Source organism: Ambystoma mexicanum, chromosome 6q (assembly GCF_040938575.1).
Source record: "Ambystoma mexicanum isolate Mex_15411 chromosome 6q, UKY_AmexF1_1, whole genome shotgun sequence".
In the NCBI taxonomy this organism is placed as follows: Eukaryota; Metazoa; Chordata; class Amphibia; order Caudata; family Ambystomatidae; genus Ambystoma; species Ambystoma mexicanum.
This window is the reverse complement of record NC_090937.1, coordinates 191,269,618-191,291,295: the sequence shown is the minus strand read 5'-3', so window position 1 is coordinate 191,291,295 and position 21,678 is coordinate 191,269,618. Positions and strand designations below refer to the sequence as shown.

The following is a 21,678-nucleotide window of genomic DNA, read 5'->3' as shown; positions in this document are numbered from 1 at the left end:
CCATGGTGTCCTCAGTTGTTAGGGCGCCTTTGATGTCCTCAAACGCCGACTGTTCCAGTGGACCCCAGTGCCAGGCAGTATCTTTCTTGGTAAGAGCTCTGAGCGGCTCAGACCTCGAGGCTAGGTTTTGGATAAACCAACCACAGTAGGTCACCATGCCCAGAAAACTTCTCACTTCCGACACGGATTCCGGGAGATGTGCACTCTTAATGTCTTGAACCTTCCGTGGATCGGGCGATACCCCACCCTCCTTGAACACGAATCCAAAGAATTCTATTGATGGGCGCAGGAACTCGCATTTGTCCCTATGAAGGGTGAGGCCCAACGACTGTAGTCTCTCGAAGGTTTTGGCCAGGCGCTTCAGGTGGATCACCTCCGTGTTGGCAAACACCAAAATGTCATCACTGATGTTGAGTACCCCTTCAAGATCAGCAAGCGCACCCCGGATAATGTTGTGAAACACTTCGGCAGCTGACGAAACCCCAAAACTCAACCTCTTGTATCTGTAGAGTCCCCGGTGGGTGGTGAATGTCGTTATGTACCGGGAGTCCGGATGGAGGACAACTTGATGGTACCCTGCTCTGAGGTCGAGTTTGGAGAAGAATCTGGCCCCCTGTACCTCAGCAATTATATCATCGATGGTCGGGGTCAGGTGTCGCTCCCTTTTTATGGCCTTGTTGGGCAGCCTCATATCCACGCAGATGCGAACGGAGTCCGGCTGTTTTGGTTTCCTGGCCACGACAATGGGGGACACCCATGGTGTTGGGCCTTCCACCTTCTCGATGATGTCCAAAGCCACCAGGTTGTCCAGTTCTTTATCGACTTGCTCTCTCAGATGAAACGGAACTCTCCGGTGTTTCAGGGCGATAGGTTGTACTGAGTCGTCAATGTGTAGCCGGACTGGATCACCGGTCATTCTACCAATGCCATTGAACAGGGCTGTGTACTTGTCCAGTAGATCGTTGATATCTTCCAGGTATACTGAGTACGCAAAACTCACTATCCCGAGTGCCTCCGCAGCAGCGCAGCTTAGCAGGGTGTTGTTGCTTATGGGGGTGACGTAGAATCGGGCCCTGATCTTCGATCCTTCATGCTCCACCTTCGCCACGAACGCTCCATCCAGCGGTATGGGCTCGAGTCCACCGAAAGCGAAGATGCGAGCTCTTGGCGCAGCCAGGTTCGGCAATGGGTCAAGAGTGTCATAATGTCCCCTAGCCATGACATTGACCGATGCTCCTGTGTCCACCAGCACGGGGACAGGTGAGCAGTTCACCTCCACTACGCATCTCGGCTGCCTCCTGCTTTTGCCTTTCAGGACCCCCATGCTTGAGACAAAGAAGATGTTTTCCTCCTCCTCTGCTTCAGCCTCCTCGGCCTGAGCCTCCTCTTCCGCTTGATCCACCTGGGCCACGTTGGATGGCCGGGTTTGACGCGGAGTCCAGATTCGGGTAGGACCTCTGGGTACCATGACCGGTAGCGCCGACTTGCACACTCTCGAGAAGTGATCCGGCAGGCCACATCGGCCACATGTTCTTCCTGCGGCTGGGCACTCTGTGGAGTGGGGGAGGTCATAGCCACATTTCTGGCATGACTCCCCCGACCTTCCTGCCCTGTCTCGGGGGGCTCCGCCAGGCCTTCTCGTTCCTCTGCCGCCCCGCCACACAGCACACACCTCTTCGTCCTTGATCGAGCGTGAGCCTGCTTCCATCTTGCTCGCCCGTGCCTCAGCCACTTCGTGACACCGACCCAGTTCTAGTATGCGTTGCAGAGTAATCCCCAGCTCCCTGAGGACCTGTCTCCTCAGTTTGCCGGAAGAGCATGCTTGGATCAGCATTGTCCGTATCATGTCCTCCGCGTCTCCCCACGCGCACCCTTGGGAGAGGCGGCGTAGGCGGCCGTAAAACGTGTCTAAAGTCTCATCATCCTTCTGCTTGGCCGACAGCATCACGAATCTTTCGAAGTCCACGTTGGCAAGTGGAAGGAAGTGCGCAAGGAGAGCCGCTTTCGCCGCACCATAGGTCTGGTCCACCGGAGTCAGCGACTCGAAGATCTCCTGAACCGCGGCTCCCGCCGAATACAGCATGGTGGCTACCAGGCTGTCATCATCATCCACTCGGGCAGCCCTGAAGTACATTTCCAGGCGGGCCACCCACCTCCTCCACCGGGGCTCCAAACTGGATGGAGGGCCCGTAGGATCGAATTCTGGTATCGGTTGCAGGGCCGCCTGGGCTCGAGCTTGAGCCATGATGGGGGGTGGTACCTGTGGTACAGGCCCCTGATTCCCCGGTGGAAGCGGTTGCAGAATGGCCGGCTGGGCCACCTGACCTTCGTCCTGAGACTCCTGAGATCCCTCCCCCTTCACTACCAATGAGCCAAGAACGAGGCCGGTGTACAGGAAATATATTTGCATTTATTTAAATAATTGAAAATGGATATCACACTAAAAGGACACACGCAGCCTTCTTTGTGGCTCACAATTAAACATCTTGATAAACAACTAAATCACACAAGTTGGTTGGGAAAAACACAAATCACAACAGCTTACTTTATACAGATTTCACTTCAGAAATAATCAACACTGGTCAATGATGATCAAAAACAATTTACATATGTAGTGCTCTGCAATTTCGTTTGTCTTGCATGCTTAAAAGGCTAGCAGTTTGGTTTACAGATCGATACAAATGAATATGGCAATTATAATTTCGCCCCCACCTTCGCTTTAAAATAAACACAGGGTGATTTAGCGGTTTGTTTTTCAGACCCCCCCCCTTACTTTGGTCTGTGTTGGGGAAGTCAGACAGAAAAATAGAAACGATTTGGGAATTTGGGAATTTCAGAGCCCCCCTCCACTTCAAGACCTGTGTTGGGGAAACTGGACATAAATAAATGGGGGTGATTTCAGAATTTTAGATTTCAGAGCCCCCTCCACTTAAAGGCCTGTATTGGAGAAGCTGAACAGAAATATTGCCCAAATAAATTACAGGCTATAGTTTTCAGCGCACACTAGGAATGAGCTTTATTAATTTTGAATTTTAACAAAAATCATCCTGTGGTATTCCGCCAAATGGGGAATTAATTAAATTAATATTTTCAGTTACATAGGCTAGGGATCTACACAGTATTGTCCCCTGCCTACAATAAAGAGAAAGTATTTAAGGCAAGCAGACTGCCCCACCTTTTGGGTTCAGATGGCGCAATTCTACTTACATTTAAAACCTCTGTTTAAAGTTCAGGAAAGCCAGCTGCATTTCAGGACCCTCTTGGAGGACAGGGCAGGGGTCTGGGCACTCCACTCTCAAGGATGGTCCCCAGCTCTTCACCACAGGGCCGAGTCAGATATTTTTAGGGTTCCCCAGCAATAGACAGCTCCAACCAGATGCAATCTCCTTTGGTGTTCCCTTGCAGCTGTCAGGTGGTCATTTTCAGCAGCTCCCTCCCTTCTCTCATAGTGCATCCACTTTATATACAATTGATAATACCATCAAGATTTCGATTTTGGGCAGTGCCGTGCAAGAATTCCTGCAACCAGGATTGGACAGTTACCCTTCTCTCTCCTCCCAAATCCAATCCCTCTCTAAGGATTGGTTTAGGAGTCAGACATTTGGCAACTCCTATTTGAAATCTCATTTTATTCTCATGTCAAGTTTTGGCAAAAATCTAGTTATGTGTCATAAAATTCATAATATATAGTAACTGCTACAATATATATATATATATATATATATATATATATATATATATATTCCGCTTCAGCTAATCATGGGAAATTTTATAAAATGACAGCCGTGTCCGCACTATGTTGCACGGGCGTGTGGCAATTTTCTGCCACTTGTACAAAAAGCATAATAGTTAGGAACATGTAATTTACTCCCCACTTTCCTAATTTTGTCCTCCACCAGCACACAAATTCTCAAATTCGGGACATGTTCCGCACAGCCAAGAACACCTTTTAGTTGGTCATTGCAATTCCCTATGTCGCAGGGGGATACATTTTATTTCAACAAAATCACCTGGAAAATATCTTGAAAAATAACACAGAAATGAAGGCAGTACGACTTATGGTTGCTGAGAAAAATACATAACTTATAATGGTCCTTTTAAATTAATTGGAAATCTTTGTTATGCAAATTGGGCCTTTCCTGTCTCTAGGCCATTTGCCGCTCTTGGCCAGCCTGTGAGCAGAGGCTTTTTTCTATTAGGCCCTTTATTGTTTTAAGTGTAGGCTGCAAGTCGTAAATACTTGGGATGCACCGCCCAACACTGAAAGCCCCCACTGCAGACATCTGGCATCCTATCCTCTTATCTGAAGTGGACCACCATTTCGATCGGCAAAGCTTCTATTTTCCTGTATTTTTTTCAGAGTTCAGTGTTGATTGCAGCCCCTGTTTTCTCCCCACTACCCCCACCACTATATTCCTGTCAAGCACTGGCTAGGCCATATGCCTTGCACAGAAAGGAGCTTTCAGAGACATCAAGTCTTGGTAAAGTTTGTTTTCACCACCCCTTAGCAGGCCACACTTTATTGGAGTTGTAAACAGCTGGGATGCAAGTCAGGCTTTCAATGGGGGAGACTTTTGTGAAGTTTGCCTACCAACAAGCAAAAGAGCCTGCCTCATGCCTACAGCAGAGTTTCGTGTGGCCCATGGAAACAACATTTTTCTTTTCACTTGTTACCAGTATTTTGCATATGAAGCATAATATACATTACATCTTGTCAACACACACCAAGTCTCTTCCCTGACATCTTTATGTTGGAAGGGGAACCTTTTTCTCATGTATTGTTTTAAACTGTAAACACACATGCAGAGCCGTTTTGGTGTCAATGTTTGAAAATCCTGTTTTTCATGTGAAACGGACCTTTGAATATCTTCTGCCACAGTGAACTAAAATGTTGCTTTTCCTTTTGTAATGCCAGGTAGACCCTTTTTTTAACATGACACCTCCTTGTGTTAATTGCAGAAACACAACATTCTGCCTTAATAGGCCCGTTTTCAGTTTGAAGGCTTTGCTATTCTTTTTATGAAGGCTGGCAGGTCTTTTTTCCAGTAAGTTCTGTTGGTTTGGGGCCTTTTATTATACCTTGCCTACCCGAAACCCCATGTTCATCCATGAATCCTTCAGGGAAAGGGCAGGGCAGAGTGGGGTTTTCATCCTAAATCCAACCGTTTCTTTTTCTCATATTTTTCTTTCGGTTGGAACCCGTCCAGCTCAATTTCCTTCATTAGGAAGTGGGCACTCCGGGCTCCCCTTCCATCTATGGTTGGGGGTTTAGCACGGCAACCCCTTTCTTCCATCTCCCGAGGGTCACTGGTGACCTCCTTGGACTCCTCACCTGCCTTCAGGCTGCAGGTGAATGAAGGTAATTATCTAGCAGTAGAAAAAAAGAGAGGTCCAGTACTTTTTACAAATCATATTTCCCCGGAAGATGGACATTGCATCAGAGAGAAACATATTACATAGAATTTAGACATAACATTTCAAAACTTCCATTTGAAAGAGGAAAACATTACATAAAACTAGACACAACATTTGAGAACATAAAATTCAACACATTTTTTAACATTTCCAAAGAATATTAATTAAACTACTCACCTGTTATAATCCTCCATCCAGGGTTTTCACTCCTCGGATGGTTCCTCTGCTCGACTTTCATTTGGCTCCTCAATCAGTCACAAAGCTGATATGGGATGACAGCTTTTCAAATGATTGATGTGAACACATTTTTTCTTCTGTCTGTTCTCCTTTTGGGATGCAGATCTTATAGGTGATATTGTATCTACAATTTCAAAGGCACCACGCCAAGGCAATAGAAACCTCCACTCCTTGGTCTGATTCCATTGAATGTTTTACACATAAACTTTGTCCCCTACTTCATGCTCTTTCTTGGTGGTCTAGATCATAATAGGTCTTCATTCCTTCAGCCGACTTTTCGAAATTGCACTGAGCATAAGCAGAAGCGTACTGGAGGTGCTTCCTTACATTTTCAATGTACTCATGAGTATTGGACACATTTATCTGCTCATAAATTCTGTAGAACAGATGCTGAGGTAACACCATTTTTTTCCAGTCATTAGCTCAAATGAGACATCTTTGTTGTAGAAGATTGTGTAGACCTAATAGCCATCAGGACAAGCGGTAATTGGATGTCCCAACTGGGTCCAGAGTCTGCCACAAACTTCTTTAAATACTCATAATTGTCTTGTTGTATCTCTCTAACCCCTGCTGGAGGATGGGCGGTAGGCAACGTGGAGTTTTCTTTTTACCCCTAGAATCCCCCACATCTTTGCCATCACCTCATTGGGAAAATGGCTTCCTCAGCCTGACTGAATCCTTTGCGGGAGGCCGAAACTAGAGAACATGTGCTTGATCATTAGTGCAGCAGCTGTCTCCGCCTTACAATTCAGAGCTGGAAGACACTCTACCTACTTTGTCACAGTTAACATGTACTTGTTTCCTCTAGAGGAAATTGACTTTCAAATCTAACCAAGGCAGTGTCATTCCCCCTTTTGTAGGGGAGCTCTGTGTGTGAGTTGTAAGGAAGGCCAAACTTTGGAACAATCTGCCAGTAGCTCTCAGAATAGAACAGGCTTACTGGACCTTCTGCAGAAACCTAAAGACTTGGCCGTTCAACTGACTATATTCCTCCTAAGACTATTGCATCCCCTCACTGCATTCCCAGCCCTCCCCTCGGTGTCCAGTTAAAGTACCGAATACAAAAGGATCGAATGCCAAAGGGTCGACTCAATTTGACCTAAAACAAAAGGGTCGAATTATTTTTTTTAAATATATTTTTTTGGGGTTTCCGTTTTGGAAAAAAACAGTGTTTTTACCCCCAAAAAAGGGGTTGGGGGGGACCCCTCAAAAACAAATTAAAAAAAAAAAAATAAAATAAAATTCAACCCTTTGGTTTTCCGTCCTTTTGATTCAACCCTTTAGTCATTTGATCCTATGCATGCGAAACTTTGACCTAGAACCCCTCCCCTCTATTTGCTTTCGGCTTTCCAATGTAACAAATTACTCCACTGTAAATTTTTTCTTATAATGTAACAAGAAACCTTGTATCCTAATGTAACTAGCACCAAGATACCTGAGGGTTTTGTGCGCTGTAACAATTGCAAAAATAAATAAATAAGGTGTGGTATCAACAGTAAGACAGAAACAAGTGACCACAGTTCAAGGATGTTTATTGAACTTTCACAAAGGTGAGATAAACGCCTATCTATACCTAAATCTACAGATGGGAGCAATCTACGACCATCAAATAGAAATAATGCAGTCCTAGCGGAGTCTTGCCAAATTAAAAAGGGCCTATACTAAAAAAAATGATTGCAAATCCTTACTACTAATTTACAAATAATGTGGGGTAGTGTTCATGAAAAAGAAAGAAGTCTTCACAAAATGATAAGTCACAATGTTTGGGCCATTGGCCTCCCTTCCCCACCTTTTCAGCATGGTACAAGGCGGTTCACTCGAGCAAAGCACACACTCTGCCTTCTGCAGCATGAGGATACAGTTCCATTTACACAGTTCACTTCAAGACCTTCTGTGTCCAAAGCGTTTTACTTCTGCAAGTCTCTTGACTCAGAGGGTCTGATATACAAAAACAACACAAAAACATTATTTTCCTTTTTTCAGTATTCAATTTGGGTGTTCCCCTTTGATCCCCCTCAGCCAAGCTCAGATCCCTTTCAAACCATGTTTGGATAATTCTTTCTCGGTTGACTCACGATTCACCCCGGATCTCCCTCAACCGAGCTCAGATCCCTTTCTTTCACTCAATTAGTCTCCCTCAGCCGGGCTCGGACCAATTGTGATGTACTTTAAACTATCAAAGACTTTTAAATGTGCACAGGGTTTAGCTTGACCCGTTACATGACCACTTCGATCTCAATAATCCCTTTTCTCACACTCTGCATCAATTGGATACCTAACAGAGACTTTCGAATGAGCACCCACATGGCACTGGACCACTCTGTATATGGCATCTTTTCTTGGCCTCACAAAGTTCAATTATAAAGTTCAACTACTCCTTTTGGTTTCCAATTATATCCACGTTGCTCTTTGCGAACACCTCACACACTGTTCTCTTGCTGTCATGGTCATCGGGCCAAGGACACAGACCTTACAGGGTCACACACACAGGGGGCCAGGATGGGCACAGTCCTGGCCTTTGGCGCAAGGCTCATAAAGAACAATAAACAAGACATTCATTTGGGTAAGAAATACTTGTATTATGGAAATGGCACTTTAATTTCGAGTGCAGGCAGGAAATCCTATAAAAGCTGCTCTGATCCCTGAAGCAGATGCTTCGCGTTATTCTGCACTTCCATGCAGCGTAACGCTCACCGCCGCCTGGGATTCACCTTACCTTTGGAAATCTTGTCTCCTGCCTCCATACTTACCACCTGGGGGATCCTGCTCTCACCTGTGCGTGTCATCTTGGCACTGCGGCTCACCTCCATATCTTCCAGAGTGCAGACATCTTCATCTTGGCACCGCGGCTCACCTCCAAATCTTTTCGGAGCGCAGACATCTTCATCTTGGCACCGCGCTCACCTCCAAATCTTCCGGGACGCTGAAATCTTCATCTGGACACTGCAGCACGACGCGCTTCACCCGCGACTGCAGCACCTGCAAATAAAAATGAAAGGCAAGGTTGGACACTAAACAGACATTGGGCCTCATTCCGAGGCTGGCGCTATCCATGGAGTAAATAGCACCATGGTAAGCAACCATGGAGCTATTTACTCCATGGAAATCCGGCATGGTGAATGGAGAAATTACCGGTCCATTCCAAGGTTGGAGGAACCGGTAACTCCCCATTCACCATACCGGTTCCCCATCCCCATTCCTGCCCCCATAGGGCTCAATGGGAATGGGGAAGGAGTAAATTACGGCACCGTAAATTACGGTGCCGTAATTTACTCCAAGGTCCCTTTGCGGGTTGGATTTTTAACGCCTGCTAAAAGCAGGCGTTAAATGCCAACCCGCAAAGGGGAACTCGGAATATGGTGGTAAGTGTTAACGGTCACCGTTGCCATTAACGGTGACCGTTAACCCTTACCTCCAACCTCGGAATGAGGCCCATTACGTTTAAGGTCGCGCTACCACCGAACCTTGCGCTTTCCCTTAAACCATCACTCACCTGTTGTGGGACATTGCGGTTTCAGTCATCTTCCTCCCGGCCGCGTTCCGTGCCTCCACAGCTGCTATGGGCCGCATTTCCAGCTATTGGGAAGAAAACAGAAGAGAACATGTTATTCGGGAATTAACAACAGCATCGAGAGCAATAATATCAAAACAGAAAACAGAAAGGGGAAAAGGCAAGAGACATTGAGAGAAAAAAGTAAGGGGAAAGGGGAAAGACACTTACCACCAACCAGGAGAAGCATAGTCGCAGCTGGACTGGACTATTACTTACCAGGGATCAGTCAAGGAACTAGATCCCATCAACAAGCGCCCCTGCCAGAAGTAGCAGGACGGAGAGATCATCATCCATAATTACAAGGTGAGCCTTATGGGCCGGTACGTGCCCACAGAAATCACACCTTGGGTAGAAGGGTTTGAGAGGTACAACAGTCACCTATCAGCGCACTCACGTTTTCTCATATCCACGCAGGAGCAGTGCCACCAATTGTCGCTGCCCACAGCTTATCCGCAGGGGGAGAGACCTGAAGGGAGAGATCTTATTCCTGGGAGGGCTGCAACTGTACCCCAACGCCTCCGCAGAGACCAGGTGAGCGTAACACTTTGTACAATGTCACCGCTTGCAAACTTGGTTCAAAACACAAGCTGGTTTGGTATCAGTCTCTCTGACTCACTGGCTGTGCTGTCTTTTCTGACACCGCTCTGTTGTAGGAGCCAAGGTCAGTTGCACGGTGGCGATCGCTCCTCCCTACCTTGGATATGGACGTGGGAGAGCACGGGTACCTGCTTCACACTGTACAGGTATGATCAGCCTTAGTTCCTGGTCTTCGGTTTCTTGCTTTCCAAGGCTCATAAACGTAACGGTCTTTAGAGGTCACAGGTACTTCCCTCCTTGAGACTCTCTCTCTGGTCTCGCCATCTTTCTCCTTGTATTAAACTGACATCTTGGAACTGCTGTTTCCTCGTGTGGTTTGCCTCGCTCAGAGTGTGCTTTCGTGCTCTGCCTTTTTCGTGATCTGTGTGGGGAAGTGTGATGAAAGTCAGGTGTGTGTAACAATCCATAATTGGCTGACCCTGCCTGTCCATGGTGTTGGGGCATGTCAGGTATGCGGCTCTAGGATTAGTCTATTGTCTCTCATGGTGAACTATCTGTGAGAAAGTGTTTGTGTCAGAAAGGGGGGGTGGGTTGAATTCCTAGGAAAAAGGTGTTATTAGGGTGGGGATACCGTGTATCACCCTCCGGTGTCACACTTCCACTCCCCGAGGACCCCTCATCTAGCTGATCCTCCTGCACTGGTCCACAAGCAGGAACTGGATCCAAAAGCGATGACCATGTCCTGGCCATCTGGATAACGGAATCACTGTGTGACACTGATGGGTGAGACGCAGTACCCCCTTTCTTATAACACCTTTTCCCCATTCTACCTCGTATGATACTGAGAAGTTCTACCCCCCACCCCTTTTCCAACACAAACACTTTCCTACACCAAGACAGACAACAGACCAACACTAGGGCCATTTACACGACATGTCCCAACACAAGGGTCAGGCGGAGTCAGGCAATTAGCAATAACTATGCACACCAGACAGCCCTTTCCCTTCCACACAGGGATAAAAGGCAGAGCATGAAAGCACACTTTAAGCAAGGCTGTAACGCGCGAGGAAGCAGCTATTCCGGACCGGCAGTTCAAGCGGAGGAGAAAGGCGAAGAGACCTGGAGGGACGATGAAGAGGGAATTGCCCTTGCTCTTTGCAATTCAGATCCATGAAGCCTCTGAAAGGGAAAGCATAAGACCGGGAAGTCCAGCCTGCGTGTGGTGTGACAGGTGTCAGCAGCACAGAGGCCCTGCCGCACTAATAGGCCAAGCGGGGAGAAGCGCTTGCTGTTGTGGTCCCGTCCTTGACTCCCGATACAAAAAACTCCAAAAGTTCAGCACAGCCAGTGAGTCGGAGAAGACAGATAGTAAAACCAAACTGTGCTAGGCCCAAGGTTGTAGGCAGCAAACTTGTTGAACAAAAAACTTGTGTAGTTGACCTTTAAGGAACCCTAGTAAAAGGTTCAGAAGCAGAGTGGTCAGGCGTCGCGGGAACGCTCATTCGAAAGACTCTGACTGAAGCCTTTTCTGGGTTGTGTTGTTTTGTTGAAACTACGAAAACCAAGAGCCCTTAGGAGAAGCTAGTGTGAAGTGTCAAAGTGGTCCTACGAGGGGCAAGCAAAACCCTTCATGCACTTAAAAGTCTTTGACACATTGGAGAAAACTGATTGAACTGGGAAACTGGCAAATGTGAACCTGACAGGGGGATGCCTGCGAGTTGAGGGTAAAACAGTGATATGCCCATGAACATTTTGATGACACTTGTGAACCTGGCTGAGGGATGTCCACAATGGATAGATGGTTAAAAAGACACTGAAACTGTTGAATGATACGTTTTTGAGTGAAAGGGCATAGTGAACCCGATTGCAAGAAGGATTGGAGCCCGGCTGAGGGGGATCCAAGAGGCAAAGAGCAATCACCCAACGTGAAAGATTAGGATCTGAGTCCAGCTGAGGGAGATCCAAAAGGCGAAGAGCAATCGCCCAATGTGAAAGATTACCAAAGGAACTTTTGTTTTGTTTAGTGTTTATGGTTCAGCACGCCTTCTAAGGCAAGGCACTTTGCCGGAAAGAGACTTGGCCCCAGAAGTTCCTGGCATCATTGAAAGGAACTGTAACCTCGTGTTGGCGAGGCCCAGGAATGTGTGTCAGACCCTCACCCAAAACCCCCTCTGGCAAACCCATTGGCCAGGTGGAGTCAGGACTCAGGCCTCTAGAGCCTGGCATCCTCTTCAAAAGCCCTCCTGGGGCCAGTCCTGGCACCTATGGCACCAAGCTCATACACCATGAACAACAATGTGCTTGGGAGCTACTTTATTGTATTGTCTGCCAACATGGAGGCATCCACATAGCTTGGTTCTTAAGAACCAAGCTATGCGGTCTAGTGTTTTGGGTGTGGCAGGCCTGGAACTACTTTCCCTGGTACTACTTTACCTGAGCTATATAAACAACACCCTGACTGCAGAACATGCTTTGTGGTACTTTGCAGCTTGCAACGTGACGCTCACCGTGTCCAGCTATTCCCTCGAACCTCGGAGAAGCAGAACCTACAAGGAGACAAAAGGAACATCATTAGCAGCAGCATCTTACCTGCAGTCTTCATCTTTAAACACTCGCAGCTACTGAGAACAGCTTCCTCGAATCTGCACGCCTCCCGGACAGATTGACCTGAAAGAGGAAGATAGAGGCAACATTAAAGAAAGCTGTAGAGACATTTACAAATTACGAACTGCTCAAAAGGCTTACCTGGCTGGTCGCCTCTCGGCTGGCACCACTCCGGACATTCCACTTGCGCTGAAGAACACCGCGACCTACAAGGAAGGAAAACACAGGTTAGCAAAGGTAAGACTTCGCAGCGCTGCGCATAGCGCTTACTTACCGCATCATAGTGCTCTTGATGCGCCATCATTTACCAGCGGGGCTCAACCAAGCCAGTTCTCCACGCTGAAGCTCTGCATACCTAAGGGAGAAAAAAGAGACATTTTAAACAAAGAAAGGCATGCAGGATAGCAACAAAACTAAAGAACAGCAATAAGACCTACCTGAACAATATCAAACGGGCCGGCGTCAGTGAAGTAACTGGACCGCATTCGCCCATAAAAGACAACGCGCCCCTGCAAAGAAGGCAGGACGGAGAGCACGCCTAATTCTACCACAAGGTGAGGAGAGGGCACCAGAGGGACTGAAAGCATACGGGGGTGGAGAGAGGATAATTACCTCAGTCGGTCAGCCTTGAACACAGTCCTCCTGTATTTTCAGGCAGAACGTTCCCCGCAGACCACATCAGGGCAAAGCTGAGAAGCATACCAGCAAGTAACCCAGCTGGGTGGCGTCCCTGTGGATACCAGGTGAGCGTAACAGTGTGCTATGCTCAAAGGTCATGCCTTGTCCCGTGCTAAAAATGTGGGGAAGGAAGACCAACAGCTAAAACATCCTGACTTATCATTTGTGAACACTTCTTTCTTTTCTTGTGAACATTATCCCACACTCTTTGTGAAATTAGCTGTAAGGATTGGCAATCGTTTTTTTAGTATAGGCCCTTTTGTTAGACAAGACGCCACTAGGACTGCCTTATTATTATTTGATGGTCGTAGCTTGCTCCCATCTTAGATTTAGGTTTAGATTAGGTGTTTTTCCAACCCATTTAAACAGTTTAATAAACACCTTTGAACTGTGATCACGTGTGTCTGTCTTTACTGTTGCCAGCATGAGTTCCTTACACCGGCCAGTAGGCAACCATGCACAAGATTTCTAATGTCGCGTGAAACCCCCTAAGACCGTCAGTGGCAGCATAATGGGCGTGGGTCAACATCAGGCTCCGCAATGAGGTAGATACCACCCACTGGTCACAGCCAGATAGGGCTATGCTTACCAACAAATGATCTTGGATCTGGAATATCATGGAAAACTTCATCAACACCTGGAGATCCTCTTTACCGGTATAATCCAACTCTGTTAGAGGAATACTCACAAAATCTTCAATATGTTGATAGAATTTTCCAATGATTGGGTCCTCTTTCTGTGCAGAGATCAAATCTGCATCTGGGGTATCTTTACGCCACAGGGCATTTGAGAGCTCACTATTGACACCCATTGGTGACCTGTTGACAGTGGCAACTTAGATTTCCCCCAGCAGGGATTCTGTTTCTACAAAATCCTCCTGCAGAGCTCTGGTTTTAGCCAGCTGGTCAGTCTGGTCATTCCCAGTCTTATCTGGCACCTCAATTTTGGAATGAACCCTTATTTTCTTCCAATAGATGTTCATCATATTGGAGATCACCAGATCATCAATTGACTGGATCAGTTTGGCATGCTTTAAGGGTTTATTGTTGACACAAAGCATGCATCGATTCTTCCAGTTAATCAGGTACTCCACTAACCTATTCTTGACATAATCAGAGTCAGTGATTATGACCAGTTCATTGCGCTGGTAGTACACTGCATTGAGGATGACTTGATGAACGACCATCAAATCTGCTACCTGACTACTTCAGGGTCCTATTATGTGACGGGCAGAGGGTTCCGGCCCATCATTCACCCAGGCATTTCCAATGCCAGCCACTAGTTCTTTTTCCCAGCTGTTATCAACATGGTAGGTGCACCTATCCACATAAACTGTGGATATCCCCTGACATGTGCCTTCTTCGTAGACCTTGTGTGGGGAAGTTAAGAACGCCTCAATGTTGTTGTTGGTGTTTAGACTTTAGTGCTTGAGACAGTTTTCTTGAACACAATCATGGAAGTCCGCAAACTGTTGCACTAGTGGACTCCTTTGGCTATATCTGACCTCCACAGGAAAGCCTTGCATGGACAGAATCAAGGAAGTAATTCTGGAATTGCTGACATTCCCTGCATGGATTCTGTCACTTTGGAGCTATTGCAAGGGTTGGTGAGGAGTCTCAACAATGATGTGCTCACCCTGGATGAATGGGTTCATCAACATTCAATCCGTTACCTGGAGTGCCTTATCACAGTCATTGAATTTTTCCTCCACAGAGGACAAAGGGCCTCATTACAACCTTTGCAGAATGGGTTAACGGGCTCCGCTAATGGAGACGGACCCGTTAAACCCATTCCACAAGATTACGAGGTCCCCTCGCGGGACCCGGTAATGTCGCCTGGCAAAACCAGGCGTCATTACGGGGTCCCGCGAGGGGACCAGGAACCAAACAGCGTGCCGGTCGTAATCGGCCCATTGTTAGCTCCCGCTCCCATTCCCATTGAGCCCTATGGTTCTGGAGGCGCCATGGCGCCAATAGCGCCATGGCTACCGCCAAACCCGTAATGAGGCCCAAAGTCTTTATTGTATACGAGATGACTTTGTAGACCTTGTCATGCTTTTTAAACAACACTGCTGTTAGGCAAGTATCTGAGAACCCCTGTCTCCAAGAACAACTCCTTGTTATGGGGTAAGCAAATCAAGAAGCCTGGGAAAGGCTTCTTTTCAGTTGTTTAACTGCCTCGGCTTGTTCCGGACCCCACTCCCATTTGACTCTGGCCTTTAATAAATGGACCAGGGGCTTGAGTGACCTCTGCTAGTCTTCCATGAACTTCTGACTATAATTAGTGAGTCTAAGAAGGGTTCTTAATTCTCGCAAAGAGTGGCAGGTTCTTTTAATTCCATCAAGGCCTCCACCCTCTTCGCCTGGGGATTAAGACCCTCAGTGGTAATCTCATGCCCTAATATTTTCACTCAGGTCTTACACCACTGGGCCTTCTTAAAGGGCAGTTTTGCTCTGACTTTCTGCAACTGTGTTAGAACACAGCAGATTTCTGCTATATGTTCCTCCACAGTTGAGCTCTTGATCAGAACCAGAACATCATCTACATGGGCCAGGTTTCCCCTTTTTCCCCAAGTCAGGCATGGCCTTATGTAGAAAGATGTTGAACTTATTGCCAGAGTTGATTTATCCAAAGGGGGTTCGGGTCCACGTGTACTGGTGCCCCGAAGGTAAAGGCAAGCTTGTACTGATCTTTCTTACTCATGGGTACTGTCCAGTAGCCGTTGGTCAGGTCAATGGCAGTTACACCTTTGACCCTTGGATCTGTGCCAGCCCCTGATTGATGTAGGGAAGTTGTCATCTTGACATGTGGACCTGTTTGTTCAACTTCCTCAGGTCTGAACATAGCCTCCATTGGCCGTTTAGTTTGAGTATCCCCTGTACCGTTTTGTTGAAGGTACTGTGGATTGGACAAGTTATTGCACGGGATTCTAAGATTTTAAGAATCTCTGTGAGTGATTCCATGGATGCGAGAGGTAACCAGTATTGTTTCACAAATACAGGAGCCATCTCGGCATCGGTGGGTATGGTGGTTGAATGAATGGATGTACGTCCACAGTCGTATGAGTTCACTGAAAAGATATCTTGAAATTCCAGGAAGACCTGTTTCAGCTTTTGTCTTTGTTCCTCGGTCTCACAGGCCTCAGCAAGATTGATCCTTTCCTCAACCATCTACTTGAAACCTCGAAAGCCCTCTGACTTGGGAATTTCACTGGTACCCTCTGGTTGGGTGGAGAGATCTCTTTTGATGGTGTTGACCCAGACAGCAGGTTTCAGGGATTCAAGGTAGTGGTCTTTGACTCTGAACACTACCTTCTCCCTCCTGATGTCACAGGTCACATCTTCTACCTAATAGGGGCAGGAAGAGTACAACATTAACCCCCCCCCATGCCTAGTAAAAATATTTCCAGGAGGAATATCGTTGCTGATGTCGAAACAGTTCTTTGGGATTGGTCCCATGATTTTATTTCCTAAATCAATAGAATAATTTTGGGCATCAACCGCCACTCCAATAAAGGTGTCTGCGGCCAAAGTGATACTTCGAGGATTGCTGTTATCCACCAATACTCAAATGGTGTCATGTTCTACGTCTACTAGAGGTGTCATATTTAAATACAAACCTTGTTGTTGGAGATGGGAATTTACATTTTTTATAGGCGTCCTGGTGTTTGAGGTTCTGTCCTTGTGTAATTTTGAGGGGATTAGTACATTTTTTTCACCTTTCTGGAGAAGTTAATCTCTTCTCGCACTTGAACTTCAACCACATAAGGCAGCAATTGAGCTGACCGGAATGCTTTTTCTGTGTTGCCAAAGCCCATGGGGTTAACGCCCAGTCGGCACCAGCCTTTATTATTAATTAGGTCCAAATTGATTGCGAATCAGTTGAGAATATCACTTCCTACATAAAAGGAGGAAGGGTCATCTCTCATGACCCAACAATTATGCTCTATGCCTTTGCTGCCAATGAACACTTTTAGCATACACCTAGGCAGGGGATCTTTGGAGTTTGAAGTTTCCAGACCTACTTCCCATTTGTCAATCAATTTAAACGTGGAATGGTCTGATCTTTTGGGAGTTTCCTGAATAATACTTTGCTGTTGAAACTCCTTCCATTATTCACGAAATCTCTGGCGTGCACTGGCTCCTCCCCCTCTTTTAACTGAATGGGGAAAAACAACTGTTTGCCCTTTTTCTGAATGTCTGTCAGACTTTGAGCGGGTTCTTCCTTGTCAAGTTTCACAGGACTCAAGGTTTCTTCGGATTTTGGACTGTTGTAACATTTTACGGTGTTCCCTTCCAGTGTGGATTGCCACTTAAAACTGGGAGGAAGATTGATTTTCAAGAATGGAGAAGGGTTCCCATCACCAGTTGGTTCTCCCACAGAGATCACATTGATGTCTGGGACTTAGTTATTCTTGAAATAGAATTCTACTTTCTCGGAAAGTCGATCAATTAAATGACAGGTACCAATCATGCTTACATAATTGGTACTAATTTTTTATTTTATAGGCCGGTTAGTCTGGGTCCAAAGGACTTTGTTTACACAGTCGATCAGAGGTGATAACCTCCTCAGGAACTCGTTCCCCAGTAAACAAGGTGTGCCCTCTGGAGTCACGACTATCAGCGGATGTTTAAATAGATGTTGCCCAATATTTATTTCCAGATCCGCTGTCCCTTATACGCAAATGCCATTCCTGTCAACATTTTGGAGTTGTCCGGGAAGTGTTGTGAGGGGAATCCGGTGGCCCTCCCTGTGACGAAACAACTTCCGGGACACCAGTGGTCCAGGGATAAATATCGGTTTCTAACCCATCAATCAGCCCCACACCTCTAGTACATCAGAAGGGATCCGAACAGATTGGAAACATAAGCAAATTATAAAATTTCTTGTCCGATTTTGGTAACGTGGACAGAACGGGAAGCTTATCTCTGCAAGGTTGTGGATCGCTAGTTAGTGCAACACAGTGAAAATAACAGTATTTTATTACCCAATGATAAAAGGGACAGTCCAGTCAAGGTTGTACACAAATTTCTACTTTATTATTATTCAACAGACAATTCTAGCACACTACAAAATACTACCCACCCTGTAAAAGAATACAGAGGACAGACAGTTTCAAGAAGGAAAAGGGATGCACTCTGGATACTGACAGGAGGGTAGTTGGTACAGTAGTTAATCCCAATAGTTCAAGGATACTTCCTTTCAACACAAAGGGAGCAAGAGGTCGTAAAAGGTCACAAGGGGCCTTTCGCAGAGGGACCTGGGGTACAGAACCACAATGTACCTTGTGTTTGTAGAGGTTCTTGGTGCTCGAAAGGGTCGAGTCGCTGAGAGCGGTTCTCAGAGTCCTCATACTTGTTCCTCGGAAGAGCCACTTTGTCTTCTAAAGCTTCCATGCATTGAGACCATTCGCTGGTTTCATAAGACTGCTCACATAGGATCATTTCGTCAGGCGCTTCTCAATAGCTGAAACCTTCTCTGCTATCTCCACCAGGCCTCCGTGGATGTTCCTCCAAATCTCGGTCATACACCGCAGGAGGACGTCCTTCGTAGCCAGCTGTGGATTGTGGGTCATACCTGCCCCTCGCCCGTGAACCTGGGCCATTGTTGTACTTTCTTTCCTGCCCCGGTCCTGGATCTGTAGCAGTGATGCAATGTCAGAGGATCTCTGGGCTTACCCTAACTTTGCCATGGCGCCAGCGGTGTCTCCGGGCTGTAGGTAACCAGAAGCTGTAGGGTCGCACTGTGTGAGTGTACAGTGTCAATATTGGAGTGCAAGGGCTCTATGAGGTAGCTCACAAATCCAGCCAGATATTCACCAGCACAAAAAGGCAGGATGGTGGTGCAGGGATCCGAGGTGAACAGTTGGGCCCACAGCGGTAGCCGAGCATGCCCACAGGGGATTCTCCTAGACAAGGCTGATCTCCAGGACTGGACTCCCAACACTCTCATGGTATGGGGGAAGGCCCACCCGGGTGGACCACAGCTGCTGGGATGGCGGTGCTGTGAGCCCAAGCCTGCAGGTGTGCCCCAGGTGTGTTGGGGCGGCCCTTAGGCCGATGTGTGTGTGCGCCAGGAAGCCATTGCGGTTGATGTGGGTCCCAAGGTGCAGCCCAAAGCTACAGTGATCACCTCCTAACTCCCAGCGGCTCCACGCACCAACCATGCTCAATCAGGTGGTCAGGTGGCATGCAGCAGGCCACTCCTCCACTGCGGCAGGTCAGCCGAGGACTACATCAGGGCATACTTATCAGGGCCTCCACATGGGCCTCCCAGTCCAGGCACACCTCAACATGATAACAGCAGGGTTCCACCTCCAGGCAGATCTCCTGGCAGCACAGTCCTAATGTTGGAACACCCAGAGACCCACACTTGCCTTCAGGCCCGACCTGGCCTGCGGTGGCCACCAGGGGGAGATAGGAGCCCAGGAAGCTCACAAAGACACTTGCTATACACCGGAGGAGCCCCACTGGCTCGCGGCCAACTTGGGACCTGGGCCTCGGCTGATCACGGGGCCCCAGGCGACCCCACCAGCGTCCCATGGTGAGATGGATGTCTGGCCAGCACCTGCAAGGGGACTCCACCTCTGCGCTTCCCTGCCTCAGCATACTCTGCAGCAGCCGGGCTCTGCCTGCCATTGTCCCTGCAGGACTCTGCCCAAGCATTCGATGTAGGAGCCTCCAGCCAGCTGCGGGACTCCTGGCTGCACTGCTCCCAGACTACCGATCAGCAGCTATGGATGGCTTCAAGGCTGCCTGCGTCGTCTGTGCTTTCGGACCCACTGAGCGGCAAGCACCTCCAAATCTTTTCGGAGCGCAGACATCTTCATCTTGGCACCGCGCTCACCTCCAAATCTTCCGGGACGCTGAAATCTTCATCTGGACACTGCAGCACGACGCGCTTCACCCGCGACTGCAGCACCTGCAAATAAAAATGAAAGGCAAGGTTGGACACTAAACAGACATTGGGCCTCATTCCGAGGCTGGCGCTATCCATGGAGTAAATAGCACCATGGTAAGCAACCATGGAGCTATTTACTCCATGGAAATCCGGCATGGTGAATGGAGAAATTACCGGTCCATTCCAAGGTTGGAGGAACCGGTAACTCCCCATTCACCATACCGGTTCCCCATCCCCATTCCTGCCCCCATAGGGCTCAATGGGAATGGGGAAGGAGTAAATTACGGCACCGTAAATTACGGTGCCGTAATTTACTCCAAGGTCCCTTTGCGGGTTGGATTTTTAACGCCTGCTAAAAGCAGGCGTTAAATGCCAACCCGCAAAGGGGAACTCGGAATATGGTGGTAAGTGTTAACGGTCACCGTTGCCATTAACCGTGACCGTTAACCCTTACCTCCAACCTCGGAATGAGGCCCATTACGTTTAAGGTCGCGCTACCACCGAACCTTGCGCTTTCCCTTAAACCATCACTCACCTGTTGTGGGACATTGCGGTTTCAGTCATCTTCCTCCCGGCCGCGTTCCGTGCCTCCACAGCTGCTATGGGCCGCATTTCCAGCTATTGGGAAGAAAACAGAAGAGAACATGTTATTCGGGAATTAACAACAGCATCGAGAGCAATAATATCAAAACAGAAAACAGAAAGGGGAAAAGGCAAGAGACATTGAGAGAAAAAAGTAAGGGGAAAGGGGAAAGACACTTACCACCAACCAGGAGAAGCATAGTCGCAGCTGGACTGGACTATTACTTACCAGGGATCAGTCAAGGAACTAGATCCCATCAACAAGCGCCCCTGCCAGAAGTAGCAGGACGGAGAGCTCATCATCCATAATTACAAGGTGAGCCTTATGGGCCGGTACGTGCCCACAGAAATCACACCTTGGGTAGAAGGGTTTGAGAGGTACAACAGTCACCTATCAGCGCACTCACGTTTTCTCATATCCACGCAGGAGCAGTGCCACCAATTGTCGCTGCCCACAGCTTATCCGCAGGGGGAGAGACCTGAAGGGAGAGATCTTATTCCTGGGAGGGCTGCAACTGTACCCCAACGCCTCCGCAGAGACCAGGTGAGCGTAACACTTTGTACAATGTCACCGCTTGCAAACTTGGTTCAAAACACAAGCTGGTTTGGTATCAGTCTCTCTGACTCACTGGCTGTGCTGTCTTTTCTGACACCGCTCTGTTGTAGGAGCCAAGGTCAGTTGCACGGTGGCGATCGCTCCTCCCTACCTTGGATATGGACGTGGGAGAGCACGGGTACCTGCTTCACACTGTACAGGTATGATCAGCCTTAGTTCCTGGTCTTCGGTTTCTTGCTTTCCAAGGCTCATAAACGTAACGGTCTTTAGAGGTCACAGGTACTTCCCTCCTTGAGACTCTCTCTCTGGTCTCGCCATCTTTCTCCTTGTATTAAACTGACATCTTGGAACTGCTGTTTCCTCGTGTGGTTTGCCTCGCTCAGAGTGTGCTTTCGTGCTCTGCCTTTTTCGTGATCTGTGTGGGGAAGTGTGATGAAAGTCAGGTGTGTGTAACAATCCATAATTGGCTGACCCTGCCTGTCCATGGTGTTGGGGCATGTCAGGTATGCGGCTCTAGGATTAGTCTATTGTCTCTCATGGTGAACTATCTGTGAGAAAGTGTTTGTGTCAGAAAGGGGGGGTGGGTTGAATTCCTAGGAAAAAGGTGTTATTAGGG

The 21,678-nt window shown here is 47.7% G+C and overlaps 1 long non-coding RNA gene across 1 annotated transcript in view; it reads right to left on the bottom strand.

The window, feature by feature from the left end:
• Nucleotides 1–2,390: 2,390 nt before the first annotated feature.
• The window catches only part of LOC138515871 (uncharacterized), a 75,864-nt gene continuing 56,576 nt past the window's right edge, over nt 2,391–21,678 (bottom strand). Inside the window, exon 2 of the long non-coding RNA XR_011282176.1 lies at nt 2,391–5,367. This is a non-coding gene — a long non-coding RNA (uncharacterized lncRNA). The remainder of the gene's footprint in view (nt 5,368–21,678) is intronic.